Genomic DNA, 7,037 nt, shown 5'->3' with positions numbered 1-7,037 from the left:
ATTTTGGTTGCAAGTAAAGAAGCTAAAGCCTAAAAAAAATTCTCATCTCCTTTTCCAAAAGTGGACAAAGATTTGTTATAGGTGAGACAGCAGGAGTTATCTGCATAAAAAAGATTACTTGACTTGGTGAGCTGGATGGGAAGGACATCACAGGCACAGCTAAGTCTGATGCAAAACTGAGAAATGGAAAACCTAGAAAGGAAGAGATGTTATCCAAGAGAATGCTTCTGGAAAAACTGGTGGAGAGAAAATGAAACAGGAGGATAAAGTTGTTTGAAGGTGTCTGGAAAGAGGCCTTGAAGAAAGGTAAGGCTATGATCCAAATCTTATCAGAAAAATAATGAAGAACACTTGGCAGATGGATGGGACTGAGAGGGGGATAAATTTGGATTAGAGGGATGGGTAGGTAGAAGTGTTTATCATTAATTGACTGAGGCCTGCCTAGAGTTGGACATGCTAAAGACATTCTTTTAATCCACCTATGGGGCCTAGACTGAGATCAGAGAGACCGACAAGGGAAAAGAAAGAGAAGGAGATGCAAGTTCTGATAGAAACCTGGCAGGACTACCCCCTCACCACTAATTCTTGACATTCAGCAAAAAGCCCAGCAGCAATCTTAAAGACCAGTACAACCACAAAGGCCAGTGGGCAGGAGTGGGTGTTGGCATGTGTGGGTAAAATTGTAATATTTCCAGAATATCTTGCCTGGCTTTAGTACATCTGCATATCAGTAGACATTTAGAGGTGGAAAGAAGTATGGCTTTAGTGCATTTGTATCATTCCTCAGGGGTGAAGAGAAGTTCATCTCCATATCAATGGGTAATTACCTGAGCAAGGAGGGCTTATCTGTACCCAAGAGGGGAGGAGGGCCAGTTTTGCTTTTGCTGGAGCAGGAGAAACAGCCCCAAACTGCAGTTTGTAAGCAATAAATGAATTTTAAACTTTATTTCTCCCTTTGACTGATTTGTTTTTAGAGGTATTTTGCCCCTGGATTTCCTCTCCCCAGACTTACATCCTACATAGTCGGCAGGATTCCTCTAAACCCGAAATCTGTCATAATGGGTGCGACCTTTGGGAGGGCCGCCCATAGAAATGATGGGGAGAAGTGGCGCTCACGTCGAGGGACATGTGTCTACACTCATGTGGTTGTGGAGGCACCACCACTGCTGCTGGTCACGCTGACCCCAACCCATGGCCTGAGCCTAAGGCTACTGCTTGTGCTACTGCTGCTGCTCCTGCTACCAGCCAGAGCCTGGTCACAACTATGGAAAGGAGCTGAGGTCCAGGTCACCTTGATAGAGAAGCAACTGGCTGCTGTGTACCACACCTTGCTGGCTACAGAGCCCATTGCTGGAACAGCTCCAACCAAGGTAATAACCACCTATCCCATCACAGGGTGATGAAAGACTGGACCCAAAGGCCACGGAGTGGTGTGGCACAGACACATACCATATATCATGTGACTGGCCACTTGCTTTTCGCATCCCCAGGGAATGATGAAGCAGATGCATTGGCCCAGGTGCACTGCCTAGAAGGAAAGCCTGCCCCTGATATGGCCTAATGGCTATATCAGCGTTTGTTGCACATGGGGCAAAAGACAATGTGGGCTGTAGCCCATCGGTGGGGCTTGCCATTTACCTTTGAAGAAGTCAGCTGAGCCCAGAAGGAGTTCCCAACATGTTGTGCAGATCAGCAAACCACCAAGAGGGGCCTACAGCATCTCTTTGTAGCCTGTGGCTAGCCACAGGTGATTAAGATCAATCAAAGCACCCACTTTATTGGACATGCGTTGCAAGGATGGGTGCAGCAATTAGGAATAAAATAGATGTGGCCTTGGACATTTCGACACATGGACTAGTGATGGCTGGCTCTTCTGGCACCTTGGGGAAAAGGCCTGGAAGCTGGCCTCCTGTGTATTCCTGGAAAAACAGCAAAGTGGCCCCCCACAATCAGTTTTTTGCTTCCACAGTTCTTGTGTCCTAGATGCACACCCTGGCTGCAGTTGCCACGAGATGGCTGGAATGGATGAGTTTTAGACTTAATCTGCATGGGACTTTGAACCTACCTGGATCCTCTGGCTTGAGAATTATCAAGACTGTGTTGCTCTTGTCAAGAAAAAAATGCTTAAAGAGAGGCTTGACTTTGTCTAATGTTTGGTAAAAGTTTTGTGAGCAATCTAGCATCGTTGTTAGGAATGAGTAAACAAGTGCAGAAACATATTTTGTGCTTAATGAAAGACTGTGGTGTAAAGTACATTTATTTAATCTGCATAGGATGAATCCTCTGGCTTGAGGATTATCATGACTTTATTGCCGTTACTATTGTATGTCATTAGTTTGGTTGGAAGAGGGGGAATGAGTAAATTGTAAGGTGAGATTTCTGGAGGGATGGCCTGTGGGTAAAATTGTAATATTTCCAGAATATCTCACCTGGCTTTAGTACATCTGCATATCAACAGGCGTTTAGAGGTGGAAAGAATTACAGTTTTAGTGCATTTGCATCATTCCTTAGGGGTGGAGAAAAGGTCATCTCCATATCAATGGGTAATTACCACCTGGGCAAGGAGGGCTTCTCTGTACCAGACAGGAGAGAGGAGAGGGCCGGTTTTGCTTCTGCTAGAGCAGAAAAGAAAGAAATGGCCCCAGACTGCAGTTTGTAAGCAATAAATGGATTTTAAACTTTGACTGATTTCGGTTTTTAGAGGTATTTTGCCCTGGGATTTTCTCTCCCTGGACTTACAGCATGGCAGACGTAGCAATTGTCCCCACTGCCATCTTTCCAGCTGGCTGGGCACCCCACATTGTCACAAAACTCCTTGACAGCAGCTGTAGTGCTGAACAAATGCAAGAATATTCATTTCTGTAGGTGCTTCCCACCCCCATATTCCCCTTGAATCTACAATTTGCATTCCTCACTCCAGGAGAAGGCCTTGAGATCCTCCTCATTAAACAAAAGGGACAAGCAAAAATGAATGAACAATGAACACAGCAGACACCCCACATCCACAGCCTCTGTTTCAGCACCCAGAGTCTTCTAATGGGCACTTTGCTCAGACATAATGTCTATATAAGGGTCCAGAAATAGCAGGGACAAAATGTGAAGCTACATCTGAAAATTGTGCCAGATAACTGCGTGTTAGTCAGACTGACTTACATAATATGCCAGGGTTTTTGTAGTTTTTTTTCATGCTCTTAGTACAGTTCTAATGCTGAAACACTTACCTATTGCAGAAGAGGAAATAGATGGCCAGTTTCAACATGTAAGGAAAAGCACTTTTGCTCAGAGGACTTTTGCCCTAACATTGGTCTAGACCTAGAACTAATGACATCTTCAAAACCCATAGTGAGCATTCATTAAGTGATGCATTATTAGCCCTACCAAGAAATCATGCTACACTGATGCAAAGACTTGAGAGGTCACTCACAAACTTAATTGGTATAAGCAGGCCAAATAAAATAAATTCACAATAAATCTTAGAAGCAATGGTCCACTAACACCTTCTACTTCCACCTTCTCTATCCCTGTAGAGGCACAGGCAATGTCTATACAGCAGTGTGTGTTCATTGAATGATACTATATTCCAAGCACTATATTTACATAATCATCTCATAAGCCCCCCCAACAGTCCTGAGAGGTAAGCACCACTATGACCCCATTTCACAGATGAGGAAACTCAGGAAGTTTAAGCTCTTGCCCATTTGATGGAGCCAGCATGTGGACCCAAGTGTTCTGACTAAAGAGCTCTAATTCTTAGCCTCTAAGCTACACTGCCTCACACAGACAGGGCCATTGGAGAGAGGTGCTAAAATAAGGCACTTTTTCCAGCACCATCTCTAAAGACAGGTTACAAATGACCATGGGAAATGGATTTACACTTCAGAGGTAGAGGAGATGGGTCCTCTGGAAGATCTGAATATAATAACTCTGAATACAAGTGGCTTTGTTTGTTAAATTAAACTATAGTGTTGTCTGAAATTATAGTAATGCAGCAATCACTTTAATCTAGTTCCTAATATTTGAAGTTTCCTCCTAAAATGCAAACATATAGGCTTAAGAAAACACCTTCCAAATGATTGAGGAAATGAAACACTTGAAAAGACTTTATCCATTGATCTCAAAGCAGAGTTACTTTTAAAACAAAAACTAAGCTCTGCTTCTGTTCCCTATAGAATCCCCTTTCGCCACACACACCCCAAATATTATTCACGCACACACACTATGCAACCATCACACACAAGCAAACACACACATACCACACACAATACACACCTCAAACACATATATACCCACAAACCACATACACACCACATACTCCACACACACATACACACCGTAGCACACACAAAAAGCAGAATGAGGCTTCAAAAATCATGCTCTTAAGCCTACTGAATCACTGCGATTTTAAAACCTTGAATCTGCCATTACGGGGAAACAGAAATCTATTTTGTAATCTGGCACATTCTTATGATGAGTTTTTTACTGTGACTCATGCCATAGATGTCTTGTGCAAATATAAAAGAAAATAACCAGTCTGATATGTGAGAAGAATTTCAATGATGGGAGAGAAGCTGTTTGGGTGAATCAAGCCTTTCCCAGCCTTCACTGACTTGGGGCTCCTGGACCTGCCCACATCATGCTAAAAAAAGTATTCTCACAGAGTTGGGAAGAACTTCATAGGACACCACCAGAAAAAAAGAGGATTTTTAATCTTGCCCTGAACACCACCACCTATATCCACTGAAAAACTTTCTCCTAAATTTAACCTATCCTCATGCTCACTTTCGTAGCATATATACTAAAACTGGAACGACAAAGGGAAGATTAGCATGGCCCCTGCACAAGGATGACACACAAATTCATGAAGCATACCATACTTTTTTACACACACAAAAAAAACATTTAGCCTATCCTCTAGTTCTTTTTTTCTCATATGTTTTTATTCTCCTGTGGCTAAATGCAAGTGACCTCAAATGCCTTCAAGCTTAGAGCTAGGGAGGGCAAAAGGAAGACAAGAAAACTAGCAAGTTAATCAACGGGAGATTAGGCAGAGTGGCTTTCCCATGAGTGGGTTCTCCAAGAGGGAAGGGTGGTAGAGAGCAGGGCGGCAAAAGCATAGGGCTGAGGAAAGTGGGTGAAGCACATATCTCAGAAGTGTGTGCCTAATCTCGACACAGGATGTGCCAAGTTTATTAACTCCATTTTGTACATTGCCTTAATGAGTTTGGCTTACACTGCAATTTGGGATCATCCATGACTATGTAACTATCTCATCCTATTACCTACTACATTTTGTTTAAGTTTCAGGAGACAAACTGTCAAGAATTCTCTTTTTTTTTTTAATCTACTATCAGAGAATAAATGAGGTTTTTATATAAATGTTGATCACAATTTGTCTTTAAGGAAGGTCTTAGAGGTTTACTGTGAATCATTTACAACACTGAACAATGTTTGGGCAGTTCGTTATTCCTTTTCATAAAACTACTACTAAAATAATCTAATTTATCTAAACAATATTTCATAAGTATCAGAGACAGTGCATTAAACAAAGGGCCTATTGTGTGCTACAGGAAAGGAACAGGAATTTTTTAGTACTGGAAAAATTCTAATCTCCTCCTCTGGGCATCAGGAGCTGGAGAACAGTTAGTTCAACCAAAGCAAATACATTTGTCTCAGAGACTTTTCTTAAACCTTCAAAATCTAGCTAACAAGCACTTTACTGGTAAGCTGACTTCTGTTCCTAAAGGGAAAAATCTTATTTCTGTTCTTGTAATTTTCTTTCTTTCTAAAAAAGGATGTATGTGGTTTTCTTTCTCACTCCAGTTGATATAATTTGAAAATAACACATTTTCAAGGTATAGATGATTTCCATGCTCTGCAATCCATTACAGAACATTAAACTTAAGTAACAATTTCCTTCATTTAACAAAATTCACATATCCCTGAACAGAAAAACAGAAAATGAGAAATCAACTTCCTTACAAATACAGATATAAATTTTAGGATCAAGACAAGGATATCTAACATTACAGCTGTTTTTTTAACATTTCCTTAAATATTTTGGCAAATGGGTGAGAAGACAATTAAAAAAACCCCAAGTATAACTATTAGAAAGGATAAAAGATTATCACGATAGTCTACTAATCAGAACTAATCAGAATATTCACTAAGACACTAATGTTATGAAAAATTACCCCAAATTACTTTCTTATACATTATCAATAAGCCAAAAATGTGATAAAAATATAAATCTCACTCCAATAGCAACAGGCCCTCTTTACATATAAAGAATAACCACTAGGAAAAATTTAGGTAGAAGATATAGATTGATAGAAAAATTACAGAACTATGCTATAAGATATAAAGGAAGTATTAAATCGAACAGTTACCAGGAAACTTCAAGAGCTGTACAACTGAAGCCCACCCAGGACTCCTGAGACCCCAATTCAAGGCCAAAACCAGTGACTTTGTGATGCCCAAACCTAGAGAACAGGGATTCCTGCAGGATTCTAATCATTTGCCATTGGATGATAGGGAAGAAACTATGCCAAAAGGCATCACCAGTTCCAACTGCCACCATGTTTTAGTGGTAAAGAGACTTCACACAAAAAAATACAAACATGTGGAGTTGGACTCTCTCCACAGATTCCCAGGTTTCCTGTGGTAAGACTACGTTACTCTGCACAAGTGAAAATAATGCTTGTGGTTGTAAAGATAGACCCCATTTTCTCAATAACTGAGCAAAATGAAAGACTTTCTTGCTTATTTAAAAACCCAATAAGCCTGGGATAAGGAGAAAAGGCAGGAACCAGATTGATGGGGGTCCTGCCATCTTCAACACATAGCTTTCCAGGTTGCTTGGAACACTGATGTCCCACCAGCAGATGGCAGAAGAGGTAGGAGGATGTTGTTTATGGGCGGAAGCTGAATGAAGTGCCCTTCACTTACGCTCCCACTGTCCCAGATACAACTCAGTCTCATGGTCAATCTAACTGTAAGGCAGCCTGGGAAGTGGACTATGTTGCTTCCCCACATAGAAT

At 41.2% G+C, this 7,037-nt stretch overlaps 1 non-coding gene across 1 annotated transcript; it reads left to right on the top strand.

The window, feature by feature from the left end:
* Window positions 1-4,771: 4,771 nt before the first annotated feature.
* Window positions 4,772-4,878, top strand: LOC118970846 (U6 spliceosomal RNA). Its single transcript, XR_005058995.1, has one exon. It is a non-coding gene; the product is annotated as a U6 spliceosomal RNA (small nuclear RNA).
* Window positions 4,879-7,037: the final 2,159 nt, after the last annotated feature.

The sequence above is a fragment of the Manis javanica genome, chromosome 2, assembly GCF_040802235.1.
Source record: "Manis javanica isolate MJ-LG chromosome 2, MJ_LKY, whole genome shotgun sequence".
Taxonomy (NCBI): domain Eukaryota; kingdom Metazoa; phylum Chordata; class Mammalia; order Pholidota; family Manidae; genus Manis; species Manis javanica.
The sequence above is the reverse complement of the archived record's forward strand: the minus strand, read 5'-3'. Positions and strand labels throughout refer to the sequence as shown.